Source organism: Rhinolophus sinicus, chromosome 17 (genome assembly GCF_057876585.1).
Source record: "Rhinolophus sinicus isolate RSI-liver-muscle chromosome 17, RSI-T2T, whole genome shotgun sequence".
NCBI lineage: Eukaryota > Metazoa > Chordata > Mammalia > Chiroptera > Rhinolophidae > Rhinolophus > Rhinolophus sinicus.
The window spans coordinates 47686931-47705459 of NC_142517.1; the positions used below are offsets into that span (position 1 = coordinate 47686931).

Genomic DNA, 18529 nt, shown 5'->3' on the forward strand with positions numbered 1-18529 from the left:
CCTGAAATCTACGTAATTTTACTAACAATTGTCACCCCAATAAATTTTTTTTAAAAATTCTGTAATTTTGATTTTGAGATGATTAAGAGGATTTTTTAAATACGTTTTTCACATTCTTGAAAACATTATAAAATGTTGTATTCTTCTTACCACACACCTTTTTATGCCCTACAACAGCTACTCTCTGCCCTTCGAGGCTTTAAAGATTAAAGGTCATGACGTGTTTCTCGCCCTGGAGCCCACCAGAGAGAAACAACCCACAGACCACTAGACACACGGATGCAGCGCTCTGAGCGCCTAAGGAGGATGAGTGCACTGCACACCCCTTGGGAGCTGGAGCCCAGCCCAAGGGGTGGAGGAAGCAGCGGCCACACCCCAGCGGGCACGCAGCCCGATTGGCCAATCGCCACTGAAACCCTGCGCTTGTCTTCGATTGGTTTCAGCGGTGACGCGCCCTCCCGAATCCTCGCTGGGATTGGCCTATTTCTTGGTTCTGACCTGGACGGTGGCCAGAGGAGGACAAGAGACTTCTGTACAGGATGGAGGGACGATTTGGGTGACATCTGAGACATAGACGCTCGTCAACAAGCGACCGGGCTCCAGGGACATGGCGGCGGCCTCTGCAGTGTCGGTGCTGCTGGTGGCAACTGAGAGGAACCCGTGGCAGAGTGTCCCCAGCCTGCTGCTATAGCTGCTGGGCGGCGTAGGTAACTGGGCTGGGGGGCGGGGGCGGTTGCCTCCCCGCCCAGGGGCGGGGCGGGGGCTGTTGGGCCCTCCTGGGCAGTGAGAGATGCAGGGCGGCGGTACCCGGGGGTCGAAGGGGAGGAGGAGAACAAGAAGGTAGAATCTACTTGTCAGGGGATCCTGTTTTCTATTCCACCTGTGAGAGGGAGTCCTACACCCAACCCTTCTCTTTCTTACCCCTCCCTGGGGTCATCCTTCAGCCCGCCGTTTGCCTCAGTTTCTCTATTTATGAGGTGGGGGGGAAAGGCTCTGGGCCTGCCATCCTTTATGCGCCCCTCGCCATGCAGGCAAGAGTAGGGTCTCCAGATTTAGCATTAAAAATACAGGACGCTAATTAAATTTACATTTCAGCTCAACAAACAATTTTCTAGTGTAAATATATCCCCAATTTAAACAACAAATAATTTTAGTATATGTTCCCAATATAAAATAAAATATAAAACATTATTTGTTATTTTTCTGAAATTTAACTGAGCGTCCTGTTTTTTATCTGGCAACCCTAGGCAAGAATAACACTTGTGTACACCTCCTAACCATTTACAGTACTTTTATAGCACTGGCTGTGTGGGGAGCATTGTGATAATCTATGTTTTGATGAAACCCAAAGGGACTTGCCCAAGGTTACAAAACTAGTAAATAATGGGGCCAGGACACCTTAAAAGTCCATTTCAGTTCTGCTATCCTTCATCAGGTGTGCAATTCAAAGAGAGACTCTGGGGAATTCTTTCTCATTGTTAGAATGAAACTAGTTACTTTATCTTTCAGAGAGGATGGAGAGGTTTTTTTATAGTTAACATACAGTTTCAGGTGTACACAATAGTTCATTAACATTTATATACTAGCTTCAGGTGTACACAATAGTTTCAGATGTACACAATAGTTATTCAACATTTATATACCTAAAGAAGTGATCACCGTAAATCCAACAACCACCTGACACTGTATCACGCTATCACAATATTATTGACTATTTTCCCTATGCTGTACATTACATCACCATGATTTACTTGTTTTATACCTGGAAATTTGGACCTCTTATTCCCTTCACCTTTTCCCCCCATTTTTAAAATTTTCAATTACAGTTGACATTCAATATTAATTTTATATTAATTTTAGGTTTACATAGTGGTTAGATATTTCTATAATTTAGGAAGTAATCCCCCTGACTAGTTTGTACCCTCCTTGCACTATACATAGTTATTACCATATTATTGACTATATTCCCTATGCTTTACTTTACATCCCCATGACTATGTTATAACTACCAATTTGTACTTCTTAATGCCATCACATTTTTCACCCTGCTCCTTAGCCCCCCTTCTATTACCCCGATAAATCTAGGATGCATCTAACACCATACATAATTATATTACTGACTATATTCCTTATGCTATACCCTACATCCCCCTGACTACTTTGTAACAGCCAGCTTGTACTTCTTAATCCCTTCTCCTTTTTTTACCCACCACCCCAAACCACCCTCCCATCTGGCAACTATCAAAATGTTCTATGTATCTATGAGTTTGTTTCTGGTTTGTTTGTTTGTTTGTTTATTTGAAACCCTGGGGCTGGGATCCCCTCATTCCTTGGGGGCAAGGGACCGTCACTACTGAGATATCCCTCGTGACTTTTAATGGTCACACGCAGGTGTGGAACCAGCCTGATCCACATCTCCACCTCTCCTACCAGTCTCAAGGTGTCTGCTTCTCTCTGTCCTTAGTTGTAGGGCTTCAGTTCAGATAGACTGCAGGTGATTCTCAATGATGGTTGTTCTGTTGATTAGTTGTAATTTTAACATGGTCATGACTGGAGGTAAGCACAACATTTACCTATTCTGCCATCTTGACCGAATCTCAATGGGGAGTTGTTTTATATTCAAGTTCTGCACTGTGGTATTTGCCTGATATTTTGGGGGGAAATAACTGCATTAAACTGTCGAGGAACATTTAATTTCTATATGATGTTGAAAGTATATTTAGTATGTTAAATCACAGTGGCATATCATTTGGCTTTGATGTCCATGAGAAGGTTATATTCATAAGTATTGCAAAAGATCCATACATCCCTGTGAAGGTAGCAACTAAAGAAGTATGGTGTACAGAAGCTAAGAGCTCAAATTCTAGAATGAGACACACCTGGGTTCAAAGCCTAGTTCTACCATTTGATGACAGTAGATAAGTTACATAATCTCTCTGGGCCTCAGTTTCTTCTTCTTTAAAGTAGAGATGATAATAATTGTACCCATTTCATAGGATTGTTCTTTGCCAAGGAACAGTTAAATCCTTGTCAAGTGCCTGGGACATTGAAAGTAGTTATTTAATTTTAGCTATTATTAGCTATTATAATTTGACCTTTAGTAACTGTGAATCTTTGGACTAAAACATTAAATAATTAATTTTAAAAATTTTAATTTTATCATAAAATTTTAATCTTACATTGAAAAAAGCCAAGCGATTAAGAATAGTACGAATATGTTGAATTTCAGTGAAAAGAAACATACTGTTCAATAATTGTTAAAGCAGATATTTTTAGGCCATAATATACTGATTTTACCAATCAAATATCTGTAGCTGGGCTAATGTAATCATATATGTGTGTACCCATTTCATTCATTCCTCCCATATATAATTTTATGTGATTTTTCATTTTCACTGTGTTACCAATAGGAAGAATCGTTAGCAAGCACCAAGGGAGAGAAAATGACTCCAGGGTGATGGTTAAAGCCAGCAAATGGGTTTACAGTCAGTGGCTGTTTCTAGTGAGGTAGACTGAGTATTTTTTTTAAACTAAAGGTCAAACTTTGAGGAAGTTTTATATTTCTTTGTATATCATTTTATTTCCTTAGTGTTTACAATGTTAAAATAGTTTACTTACAAACTATTCCCTAAAATTCCTCTTGGGAACTTTTCCATTTTTATCTCCAAAATACTATGAAAGAAACCTTTTTTACCACTAAGAAAGGAATATGGGATTTTGAATATTCAAGTCCTAATCTTATCAACTACTATTTATTACCCAAGTGATTGTAAACAAGTCATTTAACATATCTAAGCCTTGGTTTATTTGTAATATCATAACTAACGAAAACCTACTTCCCGCACCCAAGGTTTATACATAATATTATTACTATATATTATTATTATCCACCAGGGAAAACTTCAACCAGAGATGAATCCAACTGTCTGTCTTTGTGCCTGCAGCAAGCCTCCCACCATGTTTCCCCAAAAATAAGACCTAGCCAGACCATCAGCTCTAATGCATCTTTTGGAGCAAAAATTAATGTAAGACCCGGTCTTATTTTAATATAAGATATATTTATTTTAACATAATATATAATATAATAAATATATTATATATAATAAATACATTATATATTATATAATATAATAAATATGTTATATATTATATAATAAATATATAATATATAATATAATATAAGACGCATTAGAGCTAATGGTCTGGCTAGGTCTTATTTTCAGGGAAACATGGTAGAAGAGCTGGAGAACTTGAACACTGGGAAAGACTTCGTACTAAAATTAATTCATGGTAGTCAACTTCCCTGGGCTTTCAGCACTGCACTGCAAATCCATTGTTTCTCCAGCCACCTCATTCTTTCATTTTATGTAATTGCTGTTTCAAATCCTCTTCACTCTTTTCAAACCTCTGATATCTCTTACAAGCCATTCTCAAGTGATCTGCATTATTGAGAAAATACAGTACCTGAGCTTCTGAGCCTCCTGCCAGCAAATCTGCTCACACCCTCGCCTGCATCCATCCAACTTTCATCAGTCTAGCTCCTTTGTCCATGCTCTGGATCCTTCCCCTCTCACCATCTCAGGGGTCTGTACCATTGGGTACCCCTTCGGTCAGCTGCATGGTTAACCAATCCCTCTTTACTAAATCCTTCCCATCAGCACTGAAATGTTTTGCAGTCTCTGCCTTCTTCAGGGAACAATTTTAAGTCCCCACCCTACCCCACACCTAACACTCTTTCTTCTCCCACTTACAATTTTTATGAATTGTCTGCCCTGCTATTTCTATTTCTTTGCTTCCCATTCTGTTCTCAACTCACTCCTTTTCTGGTTCTTTCCGCACCCCTCTTCTAAAACTATTCCTGCTAAGGTCACCAATAACTTCCTTGTCCCTAAATCCATTGGACTTTTGACCTCTTAGCAACATTTAACACTCTAGAAGTATTCCAGCAAACGACAGCATGTGGACCAAATCCAGCTTCTGCATGTTTTTATATGGACTGTGAGCTAAGAATGGGTTTTTACATTTTTAAGGAATTGTAAAAGAAAAACAAAGACCATATGGGACAGAGATTCTACAGCCTGCAAAATCTAAAATATTTATTTTCGGGCCCTTGACAGAAAAAGGTTGCCAACTCCTTTTAGAGATCCCTCCCTCCTTTTAGCAATCAATTCTTCTCTTGGCTCTTACAGAGTTTAGTTTTCCTTTCACTCATTCCTCCCCTCCTTCTGAGTCTCTTGCTGGATTACCAGACCCATAGATGTTAGAATTCCTCAACACTTCATGTTGTAAGTGAGGCCTCACTGTACACTCTGGATCTCAACTCATAGCTTTGTTGACAACCCCCAAATTTCTATTTCTAACTCAAGTTTTCTTCTGAGCATTATACACGTGTATTCAACTGCCTACTCAGCATCTTCACTTGGTGTGCTACAGGTGCCCTGAGCTCAATATATTTGAAGTTAAGCTCACAGTCCTGTACTAATCCTGCTTTTCCTGCAGACTCTCATAAGATTATACATAGCATCACGCTCATAAAGTTAATGCCAGAAATTTGGCATATTTCTCCCTCTCCCTTCCCCATTCTTGTTCCACCCACATCTAAGCAATCACCAAGTGCTATTAAATACATTGTCTACATACAGAAGGTGCCCAAAGAAATGTATATACATTTTAAGAAAGGAAAAAAACTATTAAAATTGTAATACTCAATATATACCGATAACAAAAGATGAATACAAGTCATGTGTATATATATTTTTTGGCACCCCTGGGCTTTTTAAATCTCATTACTTCGTTGTGCTCAACACCACTGTACCCATAAGTGAAAACCACCATCTCTTTCCTGGTCAAATGCTTTAACCTCCTATGTGGTCTTCCTATTTCTCTCTTCTCTTTTCAAAAACATTTTTTATAATTCACATACCATAAAAGTTACCCCAAGATGTATAATTTAATGATTTTCAGTATATTCACAAGGTTCAAACATCATCACTATCTCATTCTAGAATATTTTCATCACCACAAGAAGAAATGTCATACCCATTAGCAGTCACTTCCCATTCTCCCCTTCCCTCAGCCTCTGGTAACCACTAATCTACTTTCTGTCTATGGATTTGCCTTTTCTGGGCACTTTGTATAAGTGGAATCACACAATATGTGCTCCTTTTGCCTGGCTTCTTTCACTTAGCATAATGTTTTCAAGGTTTATCCACATTGTAGCATGTATGAATATTTCATTCCTTTTATGGCTAAATACTACTATATATATCATCGTAGAGATATACTACATTTTGTTTATCCATTTTTCAGTTGATGGACATTTGATTTGTGTTTTCATTTTTGGCCACATGAATAATGCTTCTATGAACACTTATTTACAAATTTTTGTGTGGACATATGGTTTCACATTTTTTAGATGCATACGTAGGAATGGGATTGCTGGTCATTCTATTTAATCTTTTGAAAAACTGCCAAACTGTTTTCCAAAGTGGCTGTAACTTTGACATTCCCATCAGCAATTTATGAGGATTATAGTTTCTCCATATTTTCACATTTTGCCAACCCTTGTAGAGAGATATTGGTCTTTAATTTTCTTTTCTTCTTCTTCCTTTTTTTTTAATTTTTTTTTTACTATCTGTCTATATTTGGTGCCAGGGTAATACTGGCCTCATAAAATTAGTTGGAAAGTGTTTCCTCTTCTTCTGTTTTCTGGAAAAGATTGTATAAAATCGATGTTAATTCTTTGAGTGGTAGGATTCTTCAGTAAAAGCATCTGGGCCTGAAGATTTCTCTTTTGGAAGCTTTTTAATTACAAATGTGTATTTTAATGGTTATAGGATTATTCAGATTATCTATTTCATATTAGTTTATTTTTGGTAGTTGGTGGTTTTCAAGGATCTGATTTCTTTTAAGTTGTTGAATGTATGTGCTTCAACTTATGAGTAATCATTGAAAGTTTTCATATTAGCATATTTCTAAAATGGGCCCATGGTCATACAATTAATTACATAAGTATAGTTGACAAAGATACATAATTATGCTGAGTAAGATCTAGAATTTATAGAAATTATGCAGAACCATTAATCTGTGACATAGAAACATTTTCTGAGATGAACATTTCTTCATAAAATGTATAACATGGGCTTTTCCCTTTATCTTCTTACATTTGATATGTAAAAATATAATACTGAGTTTATTGGAAATTTCTACTAAAGGTGTTTTAAAGTGAGATTTATTTAAATTAACCATTATTCTTTTTTTTTCCCCCACATCCAGGAATTGAACCTAAAGTAGCGCTTCCTCCCTCACTTTACTGAGGTCTCTGCTCCGTTGTCACCAATTCGGCGGGTCCTTCCCTGGTTCTCCTGTACATTTTTCATTCCTCATATCAGGGGATAAAATTCAAATCCTAAATTTGAAAAGAAGCTCCTTTGAAGTCATCTAGTCTAATCCCCTCCCAGGTTAGCAATCCTGCCTGCTGTGGACAGTCTTTCTATTTTGTGGGAACATTCTGAGTGACAAGTGACAAGGCTTATTACTGAGTTCTTAGTGCTCTCCCAACATGAGCCAATCAGATGTTTGCACCCCACTGCTCTGTGACCTCTTTGTCATACCATAACTCTGTTTTGACTCCTGCAAGTCCACAGCAGTTTAGTAGAACACGTGCCCTATAAGCATTTTTCATGAAAATGGTGTTTTCGCATTTGTTAGGGACTAATTTGTGGTTTTCTTTTCCAAGATTGTCAGACTGCACACCACACTGACGTCTCACTCCGCCTGTCAGACCACCCAGAGTTTGAGGCTGGAAATGCGCACACAAGAATTGTTCAGTCACGATGATCAAAGGCCCCTCAAAGGGCCTCAGCCAGAGAAATTTTCTGCCAGGCATCTCTGGTCTCATTCTCAAGGAGGAAGCTGGGACCGATGCTTTCAAAGTTCAGACATGACACAAGGTAGAGAATGCTTTGTTGTTTCCTGATTATCAAGTTTTGTCAAGTTGATTATCAACATTTTTTGAAGCCTCATTGAAATCTGCTTCTATTTCTTTGACACCATTTTCTGCTGATATGTTTTATTTAGAGTAGAACTTTTCACACGTCGTGGATGTACCCATAACGGCTAAATATAACTGAATCATTCCGCTAACGTCGCAATGGGTCTCTTTCATCCACACACTAGGTCTTCCCACACCCCGAAGAAAATGTTGGAAATGTTTGTTTTGGTTCTTTAATTCTCTAGCTGGTATCTTTAGGAAAGTGAGGATCCCAAGTTTGAAAAGGCATGAAAAAGTAATTAAAAATGAAACACCTAAAGGGATTTTATCATGCAGCAGTTTGACGAGTTGTAATCGTGGAAGTGATTCTGTGTTGTGCTGTACAAAAGTTGATTGCAGACCAGAATTTTAAACTAAGTATGAACAGTTCAGCATTTAACCATGTGCTTCCGAAGTCATTTGATGGAGCCTTTATTTCTACAACATAATAATTTAAGCTTTTGACTTTTAGACCCAAAAGGTAATCCTGGCACTTGAATATTATCTGGAAGCAACTTGTCATGCCTGCATTGTGGAATCTGTGTTCAAAATGAAATGCAAGAAATGCAGGCTGTCACAGCACGTACTCAGTATTGGTACTCCAGAGAGAACATGATATGTTACATAGAAGATATCTTCGTAAATATCGCCATACTTTTTCTAAGGTATTTTTTAACCAGTGATATTTGGGGTATGGGAAAGAAAAATAATTAACATAATTCTTTAAGCCATTTGCCAGCATGAATACCTAGAGGTGATACTAAGACTTTTCTTTAATAGATATTATGTTTTAGAACGGCTTTAGGCTTATAGAAAAATTAAGAAGATAGCACATAGAGTTCCCATATACCTTGTGTTGTATCCAGTTTCCCATACTATTAACATCTTACATTAGTATGGTACATTTGTTAAAATTAATGAACCAACATTGATACATTATTATGAACTAAAGTCCAAGGTTTATTCAGATTTCATTAGTTTTTACCTAATATCTTTTTCTGTTCCAGGATCCCACCCAGTATACCACATTACATTTAATTGTTATGTCTCCTCTTAGCTATGACAGTTTCTCAAATTTGCCTTGTTTTTTTTTTTTTCTGATTTGGACAATTTTGAGGAGTGTTGGTCCAATAGTTAATAGAATGCCCTTGCATTGAAATTTGATGTTTTTCTTAAGGTTAGACTTAAGGGTTATGGATTTGGGGGAGGAAGACCACAGGTGAAGTGCCATTTTCATCTCATGAGTTCAAGGGTTATGACTGTGGATGTTGCCCGCGAGCATCTGGCTGAGGTAGTGTTTGTGAGGTTTCTCCGCTGTAAAGTTCCTCTTCCACCTCCCCTTCCATACCATAGTCTTTGGAAGAAAGTCTCTAAGTGCAACCCACACTTATTTATTTATTTATTTATTTTACTTTCCAAAATGGATCAAGATGCTTGCTTTTGGATGAAGCAGATAAATAGGTTGAGCCAAGGGACGAAGGATCAAATCCATGAGATTTACCAGAAAGGAAATGCAAGTATTCAGGCATGCACATGATTTTTCTGTAGCTGGCAGGTTGGGTTAATTGTTACAATATAGCTGTGCAGTGCTATATTGTCCTTTCCCCTGCTAAAAGCAATTGTTTCCTACAATCTCTGTCTGGCTCATTTCTATAGTAAGACAGGGACGCTTGGTCTCAAACATGGTTTCTCCAAGTATTATTATGAAAACTGTTATATCTGCTTAATGATGTGTCAACATATGGTCTCTTTTTTAAGGCTGTGTTGCTTTCTGCCTCAATGCCAATGGATCTGTCGCAAGTCATCAAAAAGTTCATGAGAGATCCATTTCAAATTCTGGTGAAGAAGGAGGAATTGACCCTCGAAAAGGTCAACATTTTATAATAATTTTGAAAGAGGGTAATGTTTTTCTAATTGATCTACCTAAAAATTACAGCCAGATTTTTTTTTTTAACCTTCTTATTTAAGCTCTGTGCTAAAGTAGTGGAAACTAGTATCATGTCTAAGTATTTGTAATAAAGCTAGCGGAGTAAACACAAGGAAAAAACAACTGTACCAGATAGTAGAAAAACTAAGATGAACCTCTTTAATAAGTCCAGTGCACTTTGTTCTGAGATTTGGTACAATAATATCTGTTTAGACAGAATTAATAGAATGAAGTTCTAACTTGTCTCTTCCAAAGGTAGGGATGGTTTTTTATCACAACTCTGATATGGTCTAACATTTTCCTCTCTGAAATACTGTAGGGAAGGAAATTGTACATATGTTCTTTGTGACGTATGAGAGACAGACTGGTGCATAGTCTGTTCTTTTTCAGAGCACAAGGCAATGAGTAGACTGGCCTGAGCAAAATACGTGTCAGGGATTTCAATTTCTGATGTCATAAGAGCAGCTCTTCCCCAGTATTGCTAGTTAAGACACTATTCATATCTAATTATTTCATTGATAAACTGACAGCAGGATCTAGTTACAATGTAGCTGTGAAGTGCTACATTGTCTTTGCCCCCTGCACAAAATAAAACTGTTTCCTTTCTAGCCCTGTCGCCCATGGTACCATAGCCATCGGGGATGCATGGTCTCACACATGTTTACCAATTTAAATGCTGACTTGATGGATGACTCATGAGCATTAAGTCTTGTTAATATTTCACAGGTAAATGGTGACAGAGACACTTTCAAGAGGGAACTCAGATAAGGGACAAGCCGCATTTTGATTACTACTGACTTATTGGGAGTTCAATTCCTTATTTAATTACAATATTTATCTCCCAAAACTTGGTTTTGAGGGGAAGAATTTTAGTCGTCTTGGTCAACTCACGCAATGTGGGGGGCTAAAGACCACCTTCTGCAGTGATCTACATGCTGTCTACGCAGTTCATTACTATTTTGTGGCCTAGCAGACTGTACAGCAGTTGCTTTTGAATCAAAATGGGAACATGCTTTCGTACGTCAGGCTCATGATTTTTCCCACTAGTACTTATGGTTATAAACTATGATGAAAGCTATATTCTTGTGAAAACTATATTCTTTGTTGAGTGTTTGTCCTCTTCATTGAATTACTTGCTTTTATTCTTGTGAGTTAAAGTCACGTATTGCTTTTCAAGTGTGATTTTGTCAGCCAACCTTGAAAATCAAATAAATGAATCAGGAGTAATCTTATCATCTAGTAATGTGACAAGATGTATTTAAATTATAGTTTGGGAAGATTCATGCTTATCAGAACACAATGTAAAAGCAAATGTAAAATTAAAAGTCTACATTTTGGACTTTATACAGTTGATATTCAAAAGAAAATCAATAATACTGTTATATCTGGTTGTCTTAGCTTACATGTGAATCTTTTTTTAGCCATGTTGCCCATATCTTGTGCTGTCTTGGTGATTCCTCTATAATTAGGATTTTCTCAGCATTTTCTGATAGCAATTTGTGTTGACCCTGGAGTAGGTATAGTGGCTTTATCACTACCATGTTTCCCTGAAAATAAGACCTATCCGGACAATCAGCTCTAATGCAGTTTTTGGAGCAAAAATGAATATAAGACCTGGTATTATATTATATTACACCCATTCTTATAATAAAATAAGACCAAGTCTTATATTGATTTTTGCTCCAAAAGACACATTAGAGCTGATTGTCCGGCTAGATCTTATTTTGGGGGAAACACAGTAAATAAATTGAATTATGTCATGCTACTCATGTAAAAATAACTTTAAAAAAATATAGTAATTGATAAAAATAGGTGATGAGGTGGTGCTCAAAAACTACATTGGCCTGATTTAGGACATATAGTCATAAGTGAAACAAGTTTGGATAAAGAGCGAGGCAGTATTTCCATATTTGTTTTTTTCTTGTCCTGGTTATTTGATATTTTAAGTTGCTCCTGCCAAGGCATTTTTGATTGGTTGTATTATGTGTTTTGGTGGAGAGCTGTGGTGGTAAACATATCTCAGTCATTGGTATTACGGTGTATGAGATGATCAGAAAGCAGTGATAAATACAGGTTGCCATTACAAATTTTTGAAGGTCCTCCACACACTGGAAAAAGTTTTAAGCTGGAACTTAAAACTTTCTGTCCAATAGAAATTTCTGCAGTGGTGGAAATGTTCTATATCTGCGCTGCCCAGCACAGTCATGACAGGCCACATGCAGCTGCTGAAATGTGCGTAATGCAACTGAGGAACTGAATTTTCTATTTTATTAAATTTTAATTAATTTAAAGTTAAATAGCCACACGTGGCTAATGGTTATTGTATCGGACAGCATAGTCCTAAATAATAGATAACATTCCAGAGTTTCTGTTTGCAGTTTATAGTTCCAAAAGTGTGTCAAACTAGATTACATAACTGTTCTTTGTGTTGTGTCCTTGGTGTTTACATCTGTCCCAGGCTGACACCTGATCTTCGCCCACTTTGGTATGGGATTTAATTTCACTGCCCCAAGCACAATACTGTCATCTGCTTTAAAATAATAATGCTCAAGATGCTTAATAGGCTCTGATCTTGCAGCCAGATGCATTCTTCTGCACTGACTACAAAAGAAATCTTTTCCTTTTCCCTAGATATTGTGATTAGCATCTAGTGCTCCAGTTGCAAGTACTCTATGTACAATCTTGGCCAATGATGGGTCAACAAGTAGCTCAATTGTTAGTAGCTCCTGTAATATTTGGTAATATTCTGATTAATAATTTTTCTTTTGTTCAGAATTGGCAGTGGGAAGAGAACTGGGGTAGAAACCTATGGCCATTGCATTGAATGGGACAAGAGGATTCTTCATGACACTGGGACTTCCTGCCACCCTGCAGTGGAGGAAATTTCAATGAATGTGGCTGACCTGATTCCTGGGATGCAACAATTTTGAATGCAGTGTTCACTGTTGCTGAGCAGGAAACCACCACATGTACTGAGCTTCTTTCTTTGGGAATTTGAATCTTGTCTCAATGCTCATAACGGATCAGAAATAGTGATGTTTGATAGCAAAGCGACATTAGTCGTGAGTCTTGTGAGGAAAGTCATTGGCTTTATCCTCTTTCGAGTTAGACTGTTGGGGTTGGGTGTAAAAGATGAGGTTATAGAATCTTTCTTCGATATTTATTTTATAGTTCTGTAAAAATTATTATATTGAGTGTTTACTATCATGTAATAATATACTTGTGGACTGAAAGATAAGTGCTGTATAAAAACAGCCAATTATATCCAGCTAGTAAATCTGACTTTATTGTGTTAGTCATTAGACTGAATAGAATAAACTTTAGAATGATTTTTTAAAGAAAATATTTTAATTCATTTTAATAATGCTGTATTTTTATTCAGTTAAGCATTCTATTAGTGGTAAATGTGAACTGGAGCCTTTTGCTAAGCGCCAATCATATCCTAGGATTAAACCCCAGAAAAAATGCCATACTGTATATTGAATGTTCAACAAATTGTAATAAAACATATTTTCTCTAAAGCTGTTTGGTCCTTATTCCTTAATTATTAGTATTTGTACTTTTTGCCACAACTCCGTATTTTCAAAGAAAGAAGATAAAACAGCACTCTACAGTAAATATTTTGTTCCAGTTACAAAATTACACACAAAGGATATAATAAAGATAGCTTTTCATAAAAAGGTTTACTAGTTCCAAGTTAGCTGCTACTTGTCAGTAGCACAAAAATGATCAATTGCAGGTATTTATCAGCACCATTTGCTAAACATCATCTGCTTCTTTAAGAAAAAAGAAGCAATAAAATGTAAGATTTCTCCTCCTTCTAGCATGGCAAACATTTCCTGATACATACAAAATAGCTACTTAACAGCAAGATGTTTTGTTTTGTTTTTTCTGTTAATAAACCAATTAATCAGTAAAATTCTTTTCCATAACAATAGCATGGAGTTGCTGTAATAGGTCCTATTACCAAAGGATTGACATTATGATCCTTGTTTTTTCCTACTCACAAAATACTTATTTAACAATCTTTGTCTTGACCACAGTTTACAATTTGTCAAAAGAAACACACAGGCAGTGAACATTACACCAGTTGTTTCGATTTGTATCACCTAGAAAACAATATACTAATGATTTTCTGGGTGGCAGCCCCCTCTGTCCTTTCTCGGTCCTTGTACCAATCCTTGCCACTTTCTTTATCATAAAACTACTGTAACAAAACTAATGCCAGAATCCTTGGAAGTGTCAGATCAGTGAAAAGTCATCACTGTCTCCAGTATGTGTGCAAAAGGAGACCCTAAAGAATGATATGTAGGGGACGGCACCCACCCTGGTGTCCATTCCCTACCAAGATTGGAAGGCAGGTGGAGAGAACTACATCAAAACGAGAAAAAAACAAGCAAAATTTCTGTTGTATTAGGAAAAGGTATAACTACAAAATTTTCAGGAAGGTCTTCACAGCCTTGTTTAATGATGTGGATTTTATTTAGGATTAATGTCATCCATTATCACCATCCAGGGACACCTTTGATTACTTTTTTGACAGTCTCATGAGGCACTACTTCCCCCACCACACTTCCCCCCTCCCAGGGCTCCACTCCTGATTTCTTCCTCCTCTGTATGTGGCCAACTGCTCCCTGGATGTTTTCACTCTGAAGACTCACTGGCACTTCAATATATTCAAAACCAAATTTACCATCTTGCTCCAGTGATACCTACCTCATTACCCTGAACCTTCTCTTAGCTAGACTTTGGCAATGGTCTCCAAAGTTGTTTCCCTGCCCTTATTCTTGCTTTATCCAATCCTTTACCAGTCAGTTCCTGGGTGATCTCATAAACATACCAATTACTCAATGGCTTTTCTTTCTTCCTCAGAATTAAGTCCACAGTTTTTAGTTTTTATATCTGAAAAGTTACCACTAAGTCCAAGGTTATTGAGATTTTCTCCTATGTTATCTTCTAGGGGTTTTACAGTTGTGTGTTTTACATTTAGGTATGTGATCTATTTTGAGTTCATCTTTATAAAGGATATAAAGTCTGTGTCTAGATTAATTTTTTTGCATGTGATGGCCAATTGCAGCAGCATTTGTTGAAAAGACTGTCTTTTCTCCATTGTATTGTCTTTGCTCCCTTGTTGATGTAAGAAACACCCAAACCTCTAGAGAATTTTAATGAGTGTATTTGAGCCAAACTGATTAAAATTGCCAAGAAGCAAAATCTCAGCAGATTGAGAAAATGCTCCAGAGAATGACAGTTTTGCAGCTTATTTTATACATTAGAATCAAAGAAGAAGATGTAAGCAGAGTTACATGAAATCCATTGGTAGTACATTAAGGGGGCAGGAGAATCTCTGGAATTGGATATAACGTAAAACAGAGAGACACATACTTCTTTTACATTGGTGGGCACAGGGTGGTTAATAATTAACATTTACAGCACATAGAAATGATATGCAGGGAACAAGATAATAATGAGGAGTTCTGTGGTCTCCAGCTCTGGTGCAGTGGGTGTATGCTGAGGGGTCTGGAAAAGGGGATTACTCTGACATTCCAAGGGTATGGTATCTTAGATGCAAAAAGACAATGGACAGGCTTACTTAGGGGAAAGACTGGCCTTTGTCAAGGAAGCTTCAGGCCCAGGATGTGACTACCTGCCATGACCCACTTTTAGTTAGGAATTTTTATGTTCAAACCATCCTGTGTGGTTACTTTTGGTCTCTGAGCTTGTAAAGCCCACCATACTGGCCTCCCTGAGAGTGGTAGGTTTAGTATGTGGCCTTTTTTTTGTCCATGCCTTTGTCAAAGATTAGATCAATATAGTTAACTGTATTTATGTGGATCTATTTCTGGACTCTTGTAAGGGAATTTCTATTTGTCTCCCTTACTCCCAAAATTCTACTCACAGAATACTTCACTTTTGGCATTCTGGTCATCAAGTGTTGGGTTTTTTTTGTTTTTTGTGTTTTTTTTTACGTGAAACAACTCTGATACCAGCTAGGTGTCTTACAATTTAATTCATTTCTGACACTATCTCACCTGGAGGTAGCATCAGATCCCACAGGTTAAGGGCTCAGTCCCACAAGACTGCCCTTTCCCACACACAGATGCTAAATGCAAGTCCACATTGTTACTTATGCTTCTGAACGACTGGCTATAAATTGGACATTCCCATGACCCTCTCCTCAGCTTCTATTAACTTGCTAGAGTAACTCACAGAACTCAGGAGAACATTTTACTTACCAGATTAGCAGTCTATTATAGAAGGATGTATCTCAGGAACAGCCAGATGGAAAAGATGCATATGACAATGTATGGGAGGAAGGGACATAGAGCATCCCTGACCCTTTGGTTGTACCACTCACCTAGCACATCCACGTGCTCACCAATCCAGAAACTCTTCAAACCCTGTCCTTTTGGATTTTTATGAAGGCTTCTTTATGTAGACATGGTTGATTACATCACTGGTCATGGGTGATAAATTCAACCTCTGGCCTCTCTCCCATGCCCAAAGGTCAGGGGGTAGGTCTACACATTCCAACCCTCTAATCACATGGTTGGTTCCCCTGACAACCAGCCTCCATCCTTAGGGGCTATCCAAAAGTCATCTCATTACCATAAACTCAGGTATGATTGAAAGGAGCTTGTTATGAATAACGAAAGACGCTCTTTTTATCTTTATCCTCTGTAGCTATTTCAGGAACTGAGAACAAAACTAAATATCATAACAAAAAATGTTCCCTTGGCTGTTATATTGGAAATTACATGGATTTTAGGAGCTATGTGCCAAGAGCAGTGGACAAAGACAAATATATATTTCTTATAAATCACAATATCACAGCTCTCTTTTCTGTTCCATTAATCTTCCATCTATTCTTTCACCAATATGACACTGTCTTGATTATGGAAGCTTTACAGTATATCTTCGATTTGGGTAACATCAGTCCTCCAAGTTTGTTTTTCTTCAATATTGTGTTGGTTATTCTGGGTCTTTTGCTACTCCATATGAACTTTAGAGTCAGTTTTTCGATATCCACAAGATAACCTGCTAGGCAGCTACCTTGAATCTATAGATCAAGTTGGGAAGAACTAATATCTTTACAATATGGAGTCTTCCTATCCATGAACATAGAATATCTCTCTGTTCATGTAGTTCTTTGATTTCTTTGATCAGTTTTGTAGTTTTCTTCATATAGATCATGTACATAGTCTGTTAAATTTATACCTAAGTAGTTCATTTTGGGGGGTGCTAAGTGGTATTGTATTTTAAATTTCAAATTCCAGTTGTTCATTGCTGGTATATAGGAAAGCAATTGACTTTTGTGTATTAGTCTTGTATCCTGCAACCCTGCTATAATGACTTATTATTTCTTGGAGAGTTTTTGTTGTTGTTAATTCTTTTGGATTTTACATCATGATCATGTCATCTGCAAACAAAGACAGTTTTATATTTCCTTTCCAATCTGGATACCTTTTATTTCCCTTTTTTGTCTTATTGCATTAGCTAGGACTTTTAGTACAATGTTGAAAAGCAGTGGTGAGATCTTTTACAAAGTGTTCTGTTGTCTTATGAGTAGGTGTCAGTCTTTTAGTGAGCCTGTGCCCTTCAGCTGTGAACTTCATGTATGTTTCTCCTTTCTTCCATTCACTCCCAATCCTGACCTTCGATGGGACAGTATGACTAGATAATCTATGACATATGCATTCAATACTAAAAGCAATATTGCTTTCAGGCTAATTTGGGAGGGCTGCCATATGGATTTATAATTTTTCCCCAACCTTCAGCACTCATTGCCTAAAACTGAGATTTTTCTGTACTGGGGAAGGGGTTTCTTGGGAGGCAGGACTTGCAGTGCTAACTGAATAGTCCCGGGAAAATAGGAACACTTGGTCACCCTCCTCAGTTTGGTGTAGACAGGAAGTTTTAAAGTCAAAACCTCCCATTCAGAGCAGCTTGAATCATTTAGTCACTGTTCACATTAATCATAACTACACTTCACTGGTAGTATTGATCTGTTGAGGGGAAGATTTAGAAACAGTAAACTTCTCTTTTATAGTACCCAGCTTCTCTTTTATAACAAACAAAAACAAAAAACAAAAAAACAACACCTGAACTCCTCCAAATTGAACATAGTCACTAGGTGGCCTGTCCCAACCAAAAGCTAAAGCACCTCTGTGATCTAAATACATTAATTACAACTAAACAATGTTGCACCTAATTCTGTTTTGCTAATGGAGACCATGCACATGCAATCCACATCCACTCTTCTGGTTCGCACAGATCCTAAAGGCTTCTCAAAAGCACACCTTCTACTGTCTGTATTTAAAGTGCAGGGGAGGGGGATAGGAGCAAGATAGCAGATTAGGTAAACGCTATGCCTACTGCATTTCAGGATCACACCAAAATAACAAATAAATTATAGAACAATCAACCCCAAGAATTATCTGAAGATTAGCTGAACAGAACACCTATAATTAAGGATGTAAAGAAAAGGCCACATCCAGACTGGTAGGAGGGGCAGAGACACAAAATGGGTTGATCCCAAACCTACAGATAGTGGTTGAATGCTGGGAGAT

General features: G+C 37.5%; 1 long non-coding RNA gene and 3 other non-coding genes across 7 annotated transcripts; all 4 read left to right on the forward strand.

Moving 5' to 3' along the window:
• Positions 1–161: 161 nt before the first annotated feature.
• On the forward strand, positions 162–13480 carry LOC141570673 (uncharacterized). Of its 4 annotated transcripts, XR_016019593.1 has the most exons (7): positions 162–707; positions 3411–3507; positions 7276–7460; positions 7739–7952; positions 8505–8697; positions 9791–9931; positions 12733–13480. It is a non-coding gene; the product is annotated as an uncharacterized LOC141570673 (long non-coding RNA). The 4 variants fall into 4 exon arrangements; XR_012494972.2 differs by lacking the exon at positions 3411–3507 and having other exon boundaries at positions 174–703; XR_012494969.2 differs by lacking the exon at positions 3411–3507 and having other exon boundaries at positions 175–707.
• LOC141568075 (small nucleolar RNA SNORA63) lies at positions 9586–9716 on the forward strand. The gene has a single exon (XR_012491082.1). It is a non-coding gene; the product is annotated as a small nucleolar RNA SNORA63 (small nucleolar RNA).
• Positions 9986–10163, forward strand: LOC141568129 (small nucleolar RNA SNORA81). Its single transcript, XR_012491157.1, has one exon. It is a non-coding gene; the product is annotated as a small nucleolar RNA SNORA81 (small nucleolar RNA).
• Positions 10487–10618, forward strand: LOC141568077 (small nucleolar RNA SNORA63). The gene has a single exon (XR_012491083.1). It is a non-coding gene; the product is annotated as a small nucleolar RNA SNORA63 (small nucleolar RNA).
• Positions 13481–18529: the final 5049 nt, after the last annotated feature.